The sequence below is a fragment of the Mustela nivalis genome, assembly GCF_964662115.1.
Source record: "Mustela nivalis genome assembly, chromosome: 12".
Classification (NCBI taxonomy): Eukaryota; Metazoa; Chordata; class Mammalia; order Carnivora; family Mustelidae; genus Mustela; species Mustela nivalis.
The window spans coordinates 15,684,099-15,697,888 of NC_139031.1; the positions used below are offsets into that span (position 1 = coordinate 15,684,099).

Consider the following 13,790-nt stretch of genomic DNA (forward strand, 5'->3'; position numbering starts at 1 on the left):
AAATAAAGTTTATTTAAATAACACAGAACTAGTGCAGCAAGCAAGTTATCTTCCTTTTGTTTTCCGAAGATTTATTTATTTTTGAGATCGAGAGAGAGCACAAGTGGGAGGGGTGGGGGGAGAGGTAAAGAGAAGCTCAAGCAGACCCCCCACCAAGCGTGGAGCCCAATGCTGGGCTGTCTCAAGGCACTGAGATCAGGACCTGAGCCGAAAGTAAGATGCGTAACTGACTGCTCCACCCAAGTGCCTCAAGAGAAGTTGCCTTTCAATAATTATACAGAGTAATTAAAGAAATAGTACTTTGAATTTTAGATAACTGGACTACTGAAACTGTTTTCAATTATATTGGAAACGCAGAGGAAGAGCACATGGGAGTTCGAGAGAAAAAAATGGCTTTTAAAAAAGTAGCCAAATAGTTGCTGCAAGGGGAATGCGTAAGTCACACTAATTTAATTAAAAGAGGCAAACAAGCATAATGACCTTTAGAATATCTGACCATACAAGATGTAGTGATTTCAATGATCTGCAATCCCTAAGTCTTAGGGAGATGAGCTAAAGGATTTACAGTCACCATCAATTATTTCTGAAAACCCATCTCACACCAAGGGATCCCAAAATATAGAAATTGGAGCAATATCTATTAAAGGAGAAGGGAGCAGGGCCGCCAATTATAGCCAACTCTCTAGATTCAATATCTACTAAAATAATGGGACTAAACCAAGGGGAAAAATATAACAAACCATAGGCACTGAAAAAGCTGCAGAGAGCCAGGAGCAATTAAGAGACCGAGAATTGAGAAACGGAAGAAAAATGCACGAGGAATGGACCATGGGAACTTGCATTGTGGTAAAGAAACTAAAATGAGCTAGTGAACATCAAAGAGGAGACACCTGACAACCTCTTTCTTCCATGAGAACGACCCCGGGGATTTAATCCGAATGCTTCAAAGATAGAAAGGCACCATTTCATTTATTTATTTATTTATTTTGAATATGGAAACTTGTTGGAATATAAATATGACCTCTTTTCTGTATCCCTGCTTGCAAATAAAAGAAATCTGAATTTCTAGTAAATTCTTACAGAGGTAGAAGCAGCAAGGCATCTCCTTATAAATGAAGGAATTTTAAAGAGCAATGCTAAGGATGTGAATTTCCTGAAAGATGTGTTATGTAACTAACTGCGAGGGAGAGGAGCAATTATCACTTTAATTAATTAGGGCCCTGTTGTAGCTCCCCTGTGAAAGATAATCCTTGATTAAAAGTGTCAGTGTGTAAAAATATTGACTAATATTGAAATGTAAGAGTGTGAAATTTCAATTAATTGTAAAAAATTAGCTGGTTTTATCATTTACCAATAGACACTAATGATTCTCTGGAGACTTGGAACATACAAATGGTTAGAGTTGACAGTGGACATGTAAACAAAAATAGAATTAATCCACTGAAAGTTCATCCCTCAGCACAATTACTTCCTTTGGCCTTTTGTTTTGTATCTGCAATGCAGAGGTTAATGTTAAGTAATAGCCACAGTTTTGCACAGGAAGGGAACAGACAGAATAACATGAAATAGAAAAAGACCAAATAATATTTTACTAGCACATAGTGTTTTCATGGACAACAGACATTTTCCAACATACATACACTTTATAAATATTCAAGAAATCATATTTTCTGCCTTAGAACCCCATATCTAGAAGCCTTGCTGAGACTCTTTCCCCCATTGTGCCTGGAAAGAGTTCCCGGGGAACTAGGAAGCAGCAAGCGTCTTCAAATAGAAAGCCTAGAATTAGACTATAAGCCACAACACATTCCAAATCTCACCTGAGACCAGTTTCTCGAACACAAACTTGGTTTTCACGATTCTGTTTTCTAAACACTGACTCAAAGTGTGATGTACCTCTACTTATTTTTCTTCTCTCTCTCCTTTTCCTTATCTTACTGGAATTAAATACCAAATGATACAATGAGCTATTCTTAAGAAAACAAACAAACTGCTTACGGTATAGTAAAGCAAAACAAATATTTATACCGGTCTTTGACATTAAATGGTGACTAATGCCTGAAGCAACGAACTCACTCTCAGACCTAGAACAGACTGTTCCATGTCAACGAGTTCCAATTTCTAGACTTACAAAGAAAAAAAAAAAAAAAAAACAAACATTTACCATATGGGACTGGCGTAATATATATAATGAAATGACATGAGTCCTAAAACTTGGTCTATACCTAAGAAATGGCAGCTGTTGTTTCCTTGTTATTATTGTCATTTTAAACATCACAGAAGAGTACCTTATCCAAAATTTGAAATTTTGGATAATAAATATATAGTCACAGTCACTTTAAAATAAAAGCAAAAGGTGCCTGGGTGGCTCAGTGGGTTGAGCCTCTGCCTTTGGCTCAGGTCATGATCTCAGGGTCCTGGAATTGAGCCCCATATCCCGCTCTCTGCTCAGCAGGGAGCCTGCTTCTCCACCCCCCCAACTGCCTGCCTCTCTGCCTACTTGTGATCTCTGTCTGTCAAATAAATAAATAAAATCTTTCAAAATAGGCTTGTCTTCTTATATTATTCCATCTTGTTTATTGGTTTGGCATAGTTGGGGAGGTAAGGGAAAGCTACTCTGCTTTATTCAAGTGGAGCAATCATCTTCATGACCAAGGGTGAGCAATAACATCAGGAAAAATCAGTAAAACTTTCCTGCTACTAGGGGAGCTAATACATGTATCAGTCTGTTACCGAGGCTCATGACAGTTCAATTTTCCCAGTAAAGGTGGAATGTATGCCCATTAACATTTAAGAATATTCCCTCACTCTAACACCTCCACTAGGGCTGCAGGAGAGGAAGAGGATGAAGGCCAGGTGCTTGGTGCAGCTGATTAGTAATGGAAGCTTTGTCAGAATACCAGATAGGAGAGAGCACAGAGGAGCTTTCGAATCGAAGAAATCTTCTCAGGAAGGTATCAGGGAAGGTGAGAGAAATTGTGGAGAAGGAGGGAAGCAAAGCATAGAAAAGAAATCAAGTTGCTTACATCTTAAATGACCAGAGCTGACATAACATAAGCACCTAAGATTCACGGAAAGGGACTGTGCCCTCTAAGTAAACAGGTCCAGGGATGGTATGAAATGGAAGAGAAGCAACTTTCCCTCTGGCTGCCCTCTTGGGTGGCTCTTTATCCCTCACACCAGAAAATCAGTCTCTGGCCACCACAAAGCTCTCAGCCTCCAAGGCCCATTTACATCATATGGAAAATTCAGAGGATGTCAGGGTGGCGACATCAGGTAGAGTGTCCTGTCTCTGTTCCTCTTTGACACCCTTTAGATGCCAGTTCTTCAATGTGGTATTATTTAAAATGTGGCACTGTGATTACTCACTTCAGTATCACCTGAGATGTTCGTTAAAGATTTCTGGGTCTGACGCCAAACCTGCTGCCTTAAAATCTTTGCAAGACAGAGTATTTCAATGACATAACCTGTGAATGAATCTTTTAAAAGCCTTTTTGGAAGACAGGAATGGTGTAACTAATTGAGAATCTGGTGATTCAAAGTATCATACCCAATGCTTCTGAATACCAACTGCTGGGAAAGTGGGTCCGGTTCTGCCATGAGATCAACACTCAGGGGGTACTGGGCTCAGGAAAGAGAAGTATTGCTTTTCTGATCCTAGTAAATACAGATCACTTCCAAATACTGCTCTGTAACCACACTTTTTGCTATTTATTTTCACTGACCTTAAGAAATCTACATTTTCAGTTCTGTTGTTAGTACTGTTGCACATTTTCCATGGGCTTGCCGGCCCTACTTGTGTGTAGTCTGTGGAGACGCTGATCAGTCCTCTGACACAATAAAATAGAATGAATGGGAGACTACTGACCAAGGTCCACATTATCTACGGAAAACATGGGGAAAAATGAAGCTCTATATTTATAATGCATTTGAAACATACATGTTATAAAATTATGGCCTCTGTTCCCATTTCAGACCTTCCTGGGCCTCCCTAGCAAGCTCCGCTTGGCATTCCGCTACCAGCACCGGGTAAAATCACCCAAGTCATAGAACACTTCTATAGGCTAACCCTTTTAAATAGTTCAGTTTACTATCTAAGAAAATAATCAGCAAACCCCAAAGAACTCTTTAAAATGAAAAACCCACGTTTTCACCTTTCAAACACTTTGCTATATAACTGTCAAGTGCCAAGAGTGTCAACATTATTATATCAACTATGCATACCAAAATAACAAACATAAACCGAGTAACTAGAGTACAGTGCATCTGGCGGTGGGAGAGTAAACGAGATACAGAGGGTAAAATATTCACCAAAGTACCTGCCACATCATTGCTTCTCTTAGCTATTGTTATCAGTTTGGGTGACGGCTAATGTGCATGTGATGTTTACCACGGTTTACTGTACTACTAACAAATTAGATAAAGAGGATGCCTGGGTGGTTCAGTCCGTTAAGCATCTGCCTTCTGCTCAGGTCACGATCCCACGGTCCTGGGAGTGAATCTCTCTTCTCTAGAACTCTCTCGCTGCCACTCATGTTCATTCTCTCTCTCTCTCAAAAATAAATAAAATCTTTTTTTTAAAGATTTTATTTATTTTATTTGACAGATAGAGATCACAAGCAGGCAGAGAGGCAGGTAGAGAGAGGAGGAAGCAGAGAGCCCGATGCGGGGCTTGATCCCAGGACCCTAAAATCATGACCCCAGCCGAAGGTAGAGGCTTTTACCCACTGAGCCACCCAGGCACCCCTAAATAAAATCTTTTAAAAAATTAGATAAAGAGGAGGAGGGAGAAAAGGAAAAGGAAGCAGAGGAGAAGAATAAAGAGACAAAGAACTATACTGGCCAATATTTATTTAGCATTTTCTCTGTGCCAGCCATTATCTGCTATTTATGTGTATTATCTGCTCGTGCAGTGGGGGAATATGGAAAAGGCAGAAAGGGATACAGCCTGGCAAAAAGGCTTCGGTCAGTTACGGAAGAAGAGCTCATGTGGATTTTAGAGTTTATCCTAGACAGTTGAGAAACAGTGAAGAATTTTTAACAAGACGATGACATGCTCAGATTTGCATTTTAGAAAGGTCATGCTGGCAGCGTGAGGCATAGATTGTACTAGGGAAAGACTGGAGGTGGGAGACCAGTTAGAAATGCAAGGCTCTGGTGGCAGTTCATGTGAGAGACGCTAAAGGTCTGGAAAAGTTATGTGGATGGAGAGGAGGGGAAGAATTTTAGGCAAGTTTCAGGGAGAGGCTGGACTAGGGGACACCATGGTGTGAGGAGAATTGCAGGGAGGAAAAAAAACCGACCTGCTTGTAGAGTATCGGCCTCACTTCTTCCAATGTCATATAATTTGTGACTAATAATATGTGCAGATTGGCATTACAATATAGAGTAAAACTTCCAAGTTTCTCATATAACAACTAAAAATTACATATAAAATTCTATACATCAATAAAAATATTCTCATTCTAAAGATAAAAGACTTCCATTTTGAAGTTTTTAAAGATTTAAAAATACAGAATATTCCATTAGATTGTTCTTCCAGAGATACCTCAATGAAACCTCTTTGTTTCCCACAGAAACATTTTCACAGCAATTTTAAACAGATAAGGGCATAAATATCCTAGCTTTCCCATAACTTTCTAGAATTCTACAGAGAAAACGGCACTCACTATGAACTTCTTCTACCAACCTTTCTCTTAAAAAATATGCTAATTACAGGTCTTTCTTGCTTTTGTCTATTTCAAATTAAAATTAGAATTGAAATTTTCTCAAAGTTTTAAAAAATGATGTTCTCGCCCTCTCCAAAGTAATGTGCTTCCTGCTACTGAACACCAGAGGGCATCATTCCGTGAAAGCCAGGATTTGGACGAGAGGGAGAAAGAGAAGGAATTCCATGGCTAATGAAAGAAACTGATTTTTTAGTATGTACCCTTATCTACCATGAAGCATTACCATGGTAACAGCACCAGTTAAGATGATTGTATATTTAGGTCACAGTATAAAAGAAGGAGCTTGAACATGAGGGGAAAAAAGGGAAGCAAAATAAAGACAAGAATATATGAAGTGTGGAAGGAGGCAAACCAGCCAGAACCTACCTCACTCGCCCTTTGCTAATAGCTGTTTCACAAAGTCATGCCTCTCAGAAGAAAGGGGGATAGTAAATTCTAACTAAAATTTAAAGTTGCCATTGGAATTCAGAACCGTTAAGTACCCGCAATCTTAATAAATTAAGAGGAACTCATCCAGCATGGCAAAATGGAGAGACCACTATACTCGAAGTCGGGAGGTGTGTGTTCTTAGGCAGCTCTTGGTGACCTGCCTTTGCTAGAAAAGCCTCTTTGCCCACTTCAGCACATATCATGAGTTAATCTAAATGATATCGACACTCTCTTTCATCCTGCGCACCAGACAAAAGGAGATCTTAGTGTAGCAAAAGGTGGAAAGAACATCTGCCAACATACCAGGTAACTTCAGTATCCTTGTTTTCCTCTGCCAGCGGCATTCACAGATCAATCAGAACAAGCATGCTGTGCCAACTAAGAATCTAGTTAGCACCGAATCTGCCTTGCTTAGGGTTTAGGGAATCCAACAAGTATATGCAGAGCTGAATTAACAGGATGAGGAGTGGGATGTCTGGGTGGCTCAGTCCGTTAAGCATCTGCCTTCCACTCAGGTCATGATCCCAGCATCCTGGGATCGAGTCCTGCATTGGGCTCCTCGTTCAGTGAAGAGCCTGTTTCTTTCTCTGCCTGTGCCTACCACTCTGCCTACTGTGTTCTCTCTCTCTCTGACAAATAAATAAAATCTTTAAAAAAAAATAAAAATAAAAAAAGGATGGGGGAGAATAATGCTGAACTCTGAACACCAGAGTTTTGACTTCCCCAAACAGAGGGAAAATGAATGCTGCCACTCTTCAGAGAGCCAATCAGCACAGCATAAGACAAAGACTGAAGTCCAACCGGCTTGTGTTTGCAGCTAGGGACTGCAACTTACCAGCTGTACAATCTTGGGCCATTACCTGAGGCCTCCGAATGCCGAAAAATGGGGAAAATGACGTCTACCTCGGTAACATGACTGTTACAATGACACAACGAGAATTGATTCATCTCTTCATTCATTCAACACATATTTAAAAGCTCCTAGGATGCGCCAGACGCTATCTTCAACAGTGGGGATAAAGCACTAACAGGACAGATGATATAATAGATGAAAGGTGCTTAGGACAGTGCCATCAACTTAGAACACACTCTATGAAAACTCATTTCCAAGGAAAAACAACCTCCTTCCTTTGTCTCACAGAAACCATACACACCACCACCACCATGCCCACGTGATTCAGCTAAGATTTGGGGTATGCAATTAGGACACTGGCTCTGATGCCCTGTAACAAAAGCAGTCCCAACGCCCTGCTCAATGAATGAAGTGCAGACAGGGGACAGGGAATGAGAGACAGGTATTAATAGTTGCACGGAGAATATTGACAGTGTTTGATACATAGGAGTCTGAGGAAAATGACACAGAATTCATACCATAAAATGTCCAACCAACTCAGAGATAAGTTTAAATGAATAAAACCAGTCCTTCAAGAGAAATGTGTGACAAAATGTTTGTCAGTCTGTAGATCCTACTGAGTGAAGTGAAGAAAGATTAAGATCAGATCATGAGTCGGGTGTGATGTGAGTGGCTGTGTTGAGATAATCACCGATAGGCCTTCTGTCACAGGCACACTGCGAAGGCTGACATCAGTGACGGAGCTTGAACCCAGCACTTTGGGGGCTGTTAATGGCACACTCTCACATTTTTGTCCTCACAGATTTCTCCCCCAGTTCCTCTTCATTTCCTGTTACTCAACTGCTCCCTCTTCTTCCTCTTTTGCACCTGCCTTAACTTTGGTCACTGCTGTGGCCAGGAGAGATAAGTGTTTCCTAATCAGCCTACCTGTTTTCCTCTACTGAAGTGGGTTCCGTGCCTTTCCTGCCTTCCCTGTCAGCCAGCAGGCTGGGGACTGCTGTTTTCCTCAGACCTCAGAGGCTGCTCCTCCTTCCTGTGCCCTTGGCCCTGGGGGATGGCTGCCCTGGATTAGAATTGGAAAATGCCACCAGAAGGTACATCCAAGCGCCTGATATTGGAATTATCTGGGTAAAGAAGAGAAGGGTCACATTTGGAGTAATGTGGTTGATAAAAGTGAAGACAGCCTCTCTCTCTGCCTCCCCGCAGAACCGAATGTGGGGACTCATCCCAAAAGGACTTTTACCTACATCTGAATGCTAGCCCCTTCCATATCTGCCCCTGAAGTTGAAAGCTGCAAATGTTTTCTTTGGGCTCCCTTGAACTTGAACTATGGTAGGGATATTCAAATCTACCTATTTTGTCACTCCAATCCCTCTCCAGACACCCTGAGGCATACTTACATAAACAAATATGCCTCTTTCTTTTGTAGGAAGACCAAGCATCTGTTGGGAATTTTGGGCCCCAGGACTCTCCCTCACTCCCATTCCACTTCATTCATAGAGTTTTGTTTTGTTTTGTTTTTAATTTTTTTTTTCAGTGTTCCAAGATTCGTTGTTTATGCACCACATTCATAGAGTTTTAAAACAGTAAGCTGACTTGGCTGGAATTTCCACACCTTTACTTTCCAGCTTTAATTGACCTAATTGTTTAGCCTAGTAAAAAATACAGAACCAAAAGACTTTGCATATCTATGAACTGCCTCAACTGGAACACATTACTAATAATAGTAATAGCAATAAAAATTCATCTGGTATTAACATATTACTTCTTGAGACCTTAGGCACCAAATCCTGCAAAGCTGCGACACTGTCAGCCCAAAATTCTTCCGTCTGTGTGACAAATCTCTGAAGTCCACTTTCTAAATTGTAACCCAATACATTTCCCAATGTGAAACTGTCTTCTGGCCAAATCATCTGGTTTACTTCTATGATTATCAGCTCCTTGTTATTATCATCCAAGTAAGACACGCACACATGCCTAATTGCAGCTTCTAAAGTGGACCGTCATCACTATTTGCTTATCAGTAAAAATGTAATCTCCCTGCTATATGCTTTCCAATACAATGTATATACATGCAGACTGCCCACAGAATAGAATGCAGGGCCTTTGCCAAAGGATGCCAGGCTGAGCATCAAGGGGAGTTTACGAGCTGCCTCACTTCCAGAGTCCTCTTAAGTCCAGTAAGCCAGAAGAGACAGGAGTGAAGTCAGATTCTGGTTACCCAAGGATATGGCCATTTGGACTTCCCTGGTCTGACAGGAGAAAGGCTGCCCGCTGTGTCTGGGCTTTGGCCTGAGGCATGCCCCAAGGAGAGGCCTGGGTGCCCCAGCCTCCTGCCCCTTAAAGCTGAGCACACACTGCTGGAGCCAGAACTCCCTGGTCTTTTCCCCAGAGACTCCTCACCCTCACTCCACTCCACCCCCCAAATCGAGTTTTCCCCAAGCCATTCCTGTCACCCCATGGTACCCCTCTCCAGTCTGGATGGCTCCCCTCTCCTCTCGCCCTGACCTCTGTGTGGCCCTGGCAGTGGCCAGGGCTGCAGGTTGCCCCCACTGCGGAGCAGGGGCAGCATGCCAGAGCGCGGGCTGGTGTGGGGTAGAGCGTGGGGACCTGTGTTTGTGCTGCTGGCTGCGTGTACTAGGGGATGGACAAACCACACGCCCAGCTGCTACATACCCACTGCCACCCAGCGCTAGGAAAAAGAGCAAGAAACGCAAAAACAAACCAGAGAGAGAGAGCGGAAAGGGAAATAGAAAGTCAGTGTGGGGAATTCTGAAGCTCAAGGACTGCGAGGCGCCGGCTCCGGCTGGGCTTGCAGCGCCTGGTCAGGCAGACTCAGAACCCTCCTGTGACTGAGGCCACAGACATACCGTGGCCGTGAACCGACATAAGGACACAGGAGAGCGGTTTGGGTGAGCTATCAGCAGGCAGCTCTGCTTGCCTTAGGCAGTTACCTCTATTTCTCTGCTCTCCTGCTTCTCTGCACCAACAGACTCCCACAGATACTTCCATTCAGGCAACAGCCTTGGTCTCCTGGCCTAGGGCTGGTGGCTCCATGGACCCTAGCATGGACGATTTGGTGGCTCAAAGCAGCCTGGAGGGCCGCGATGGGAACGAGGGCAGAGAAAGGGTTGGGGACGCTGGAGGAGAACTGAGGCAGTGGGAGCGTGCTGCTCTCTGGGTCAGTAATGCAGGGGGAACTTCCCTTCTTGAAAGCTCTCCCAGGGAACCTCCTCCACCCCGCGAGGGGCCCAGGGGCACGAGGCAGAGCGTACAGGTGGGATTTCTGCATGATCCACCTTGCAAGGACTTGGACCGCACCTCCTGGGTTCCGCGAGCTACAAGTTAACTGCGATCTCCCAGGTCCGCAGGTGCGGATGACCAAGGGCACTGTAGGTGCAGCGGCCCCTAACTGCGACCCCGTGCCCCACCTGCGCGGCCCAGGGCCCACGGTGAGGTGGGGGTCGGGGAAGCCCTGGCATGATCCCGGATCGCGCAGGCTTTGGGCTGGGACAGTACCCCCAAGCCCAGGCGGACTGCTGACTTGGTGTGTGGGACCGAAGTGGCATGCGGTTGCAGGAGGCTTCCCCCTTCTTCTGTTCTGGGATCTTTTTCTCATTCTTATAACATCCCCCCCTACCCCCCGCCCCGCCGCTCCTTGACCCAGGTCCTCCGACCGCAGCACCTAGCCTCCTCCAACCGACCCAGCGGCGGCACCCAAGGGACTGCTCAGAAGGCGGAGCCAGGGGACCGTGCGGGGCCGGGGCGAGCCGGGCCTCCACCCCAAACGCTCGGGAGAAGTGGCCAGACCCCCAGCAGGAAGGAGCGTGAGGGACAGGAAAGGGCAAAGCTCTCCTCGTCCCTCCCCTGACAGCATCATGGGGAGGGGGCTAGCCCGCTGGAAGGGGAGCGCGGACCCGCAGGCGCGGCTTGCGGGCTGCCTCCGCCACATTCCGCCGGACTCAGGGACCCGCGGAATCGCGCCCCCGCCTCGCGCTTTGCCTCGGTTGCCCCCTCCTTCCAACCCCGCCATCACTTGCCTTCAGCCCTCCAAGCCCAGCAGTCAAAGTTTCCGTCTGAGAACCTGCACTTGTGGAGGGCTATCTCCCAATTTCCCAGTCCCCGACCCCTTCACGCCGGGTTCTGGGGACTGGGAGGGACCCTGCCGTGCCAGGGTCGCTGAGAACTGGGCAGCGCGGCGCCCTTACCTGCGGCCGGTGTAGCTCCAGCTGCCTCCCGGGACTGCGATTTCCTTGGTGAAGGCTGGCAGGAACGAAGAGCCGTTCGCAGGTTCGGGGCTGACTGGCCCCGGGAACGGGCTGCGCACCGCTCAGAGTCCGAAGCCAGCCGCCAGCTCCTTTTCTCCCTTGATCTTGCAAGAAAAAAGGCAAAGATTAGTTGGTGCCGCGACACCCGGAGGGGTGGGGCGGGGAGGCGGGGTGAGAGCGGACCCAAAGGATCGGACGAGAACTGCGGGGCTCGGGCGCGCGCGGGCAGAGTCGCGCACCCCACACCGGTCCCGGTCACTTGGCGCGTCTGGAACCCCTTCGCGGTTTAGGCTGGAGTGAAACTGACGCTGCCCCCGCCCTCCACACCAAACCACCACAGGCAAGGCAGAAAGGACTTTCAAACCTGGCTTTGAGGAAGAAGGCGAGCCTGGAGAACATAACAGAACCAAGACCTGGATGCACCCGCGGGCTGGGCGGGATTCACGTCTTCACCAAAGTGCTTGGGGAAGTAGTAATTAGTGTGGGGGCAACACCTACTTCAGTGCCTCCGGCGATGTCCTAGTGGGATCTGCGGTTTCAAGGCTCTTAGCCAACCCGCAGGCTGGCGTGTGTGTGTGTGTGTGCGTGTGTGTGTGCGTGTGTGTGTGTGTGTGACCGCGCGCGCCCGAGTGTGTTTGTGTGTATGTGTGCGTGTGTCTGTTAGTGTGTGTGTGCGCGCACGGTGGCTCGCTCCCTGGAGCGGGTCTCTGCGCCCCGGCGCCTTTGGTATAGCAGAAGACCGTGTCTGTTCCTGCGTGTATGTTCCATTAGCTGCAATGGGTGGACAATTTCTGGAGAGAACATTTACAATTTTCTTCCAATATGACAGGATTAGTTGCTGTTGAAGGCGCTCCTCCAATGAAATCTCCTCTGCTCTCTGATTTGGCGGTTCTTCTGAGCAAATATGACAGCCTTTTCTCCAGGCTCCTTTCCGCTTCTCCACGTCCATCCCCAGAGCCCAGCTCTCCATCTGCAATTTCTACACCAGAACCTTTACCATTACCACCACCACCCAGTCCCATTCCTGCAAGTACATGATTGTTATAGAGGTGACATGACACATTGGGAAGAACACAGTGTTGCTTCTAAATTGCTGAAGATGCTTAAGCTCAGTTTTTCCAGGTGGGAAAATGTTAGAATAAATCCACTGTGCTTTGTAAACACGTAATCAGGCTGAACTATTTACAGATTGTTTATTTCTTTGGGATACTGGCAAACGTGTTACAGAGAAAGGTAAATTTTTTTTTTCTTCTAATTTTAAGCATGGTCTAGTGTCCATGTTTTCTTCAACTAGTAGGCATTACATTACGAAGTAACTTCATGGAATTGGGGGTCTCCATGAAAATAATTAAGATGCAAACTTCTTGTGTTGCAACAGCCTTAGGCTTTATGTCTTCATAGAAATTCCTTCCAAGAAAACTACTTAACTATTTTTAGATACTAAACCATTTCATAAAGGCACAATGTTACGATTCTAAAGCATAGCTGAGAATGAGACTTTCTTTTGCGAAAAGTAGATGTGTATATGAAGATAACATGGATTTTTACCTTTCACAATCAAATGAAAAGCAATGAAAACTTAAACTGAATAACACAGAATTATATACATCACCTCTTGCATCACAAAGACAAAGAACAAGCTGGTTTAATATATCTGATACAATTCAGTTGAATTCTTGATGCCCAGGTTTTGCTCGGTATCAAAGAGCAAGTGGAATAGCAAAAGTTAGTGTCCCTTTTCTTTGTAAGCTTTCAGTCTTATTAGTTAGGAAAGACACTCCTATGAGACACCCATGTAGCAGCTGACAATCAACATGATAGATTATACAGCAATATAAATTCACTGAGAAAGGGAAATCCTATACTGAAAAGTTTTTGCCTGTTAAGTCAGAGTCACCACCAAGCAGGATGTGGCATAAACTCAATTTTACTAGACTGAAGTCATCCTGGAATAATGCATTATAACCCCATGGTTCACCTTCAGCTTCCAAATCCCTACATCTTGCCGTCACCAAAAGATTCTAAGATACTTGTTAGGAAATCAAGACAGCTTTGTCCAATCTTGGTCCCAGCCTCCCCAAGCATTTGGTCCATGACATTAACAATCTGAGGTGGTCACTTCCTCTCCTTTAGCAGCTGTTTTAAAAATGAATTCACATTCTCCTTCCTTACTCCATTATTTCTTTTAAACCCCCCAAAACCCAAGGAGTTGCTCAAATCTTTTTGAACCACCTGCCAGTACAACCTCCCCTCCAACACAAACACAAGCGAAAGCAGTGGAGAAGAAAACTCAGCGATCTGTTACTAATTTATTCTTTCGTATCATTAATGCCTTCTTGTATAAATAAGACTACACATTCCAAAAAAAGCGGTACAAGCAAAAAGCCAATGAAAGCTAACAAATAGTTTCTTACACTTGAATAAAACAGTCTGTGAATAACTGAACTACTGTGTTCAAAGGAAGTCACTATACTTACTCATGGCCTTTTGGAAACAAGCTTCAAATGCAAG

The 13,790-nt window shown here is 44.9% G+C and overlaps 1 protein-coding gene across 5 annotated transcripts in view; it reads right to left on the bottom strand.

Annotated features, from left to right (window-relative positions):
- Nucleotides 1-12,341, bottom strand: part of CHRM2 (cholinergic receptor muscarinic 2) — a 142,979-nt gene extending 130,638 nt beyond the window's left edge. For 2 of the 5 annotated variants that reach the window (XM_082692162.1, XM_082692161.1), the window contains exons 1-3: nt 11,644-12,341; nt 11,220-11,383; nt 7,939-8,135 (exon numbers count right to left, since the gene is read on the bottom strand). The gene's annotated coding sequence lies outside the window, so the exon portion shown is untranslated. Of the gene's footprint in view, nt 1-7,938; nt 8,136-11,219; nt 11,384-11,462; nt 11,599-11,643 lie in introns of those variants that run through there. The other 3 variants (XM_082692163.1, XM_082692159.1, XM_082692160.1) reach the window with 3 other exon arrangements.
- Nucleotides 12,342-13,790: the final 1,449 nt, after the last annotated feature.